Raw genomic sequence first — 421 nt, 5'->3', positions numbered from 1 at the left:
CCCAGTCTGTTCAGTTTGTATTTGTTGGGTCTACCAGTGATGTACGTGTCTATCTCCTGTTCCCTGTGTTGGATTTACCCTCTGTGTTGGATTTACCCGGAATTCCTCCTCCTCCTGCTGGAGCAGGGGGGTAGATCTCTTGAGGACCATACGAGACTATTTCAGCTGCTAGCAAGCACCAACAGCTAGCCGGATGACACGCTCTGCTAATTCTATGATGCGAGCTTGAACACCGCGAGCAGAGCGCCGTCGTCCGAAGATGGTCCTCGAGAGGATTTCATCGCCTTCGTGGAGTGGACTCTGGTGAGAAACGGATCGCCACCCACCACCTGCCCCATGGATGATCTCAGTGCCCAGCCCACCATCTCCCTGCAGTGCGGAGCATCAGCCCGAGCCCACCGATGACGGAGAGCCAATTCCC

At 55.6% G+C, this 421-nt stretch overlaps 1 long non-coding RNA gene across 1 annotated transcript in view; it reads left to right on the top strand.

The window, feature by feature from the left end:
• Window positions 1–283: 283 nt before the first annotated feature.
• The window catches only part of LOC107744842 (uncharacterized), a 25,096-nt gene continuing 24,958 nt past the window's right edge, over window positions 284–421 (top strand). Inside the window, exon 1 of the long non-coding RNA XR_001640528.1 lies at window positions 284–349. This is a non-coding gene — a long non-coding RNA (uncharacterized LOC107744842). The remainder of the gene's footprint in view (window positions 350–421) is intronic.

This window comes from Sinocyclocheilus rhinocerous, unplaced genomic scaffold (assembly GCF_001515625.1).
Source record: "Sinocyclocheilus rhinocerous isolate Xijiao unplaced genomic scaffold, SAMN03320098_v1.1 scaffold3911, whole genome shotgun sequence".
In the NCBI taxonomy this organism is placed as follows: domain Eukaryota; kingdom Metazoa; phylum Chordata; class Actinopteri; order Cypriniformes; family Cyprinidae; genus Sinocyclocheilus; species Sinocyclocheilus rhinocerous.
The sequence above is the reverse complement of the archived record's forward strand: the minus strand, read 5'-3'. Positions and strand labels throughout refer to the sequence as shown.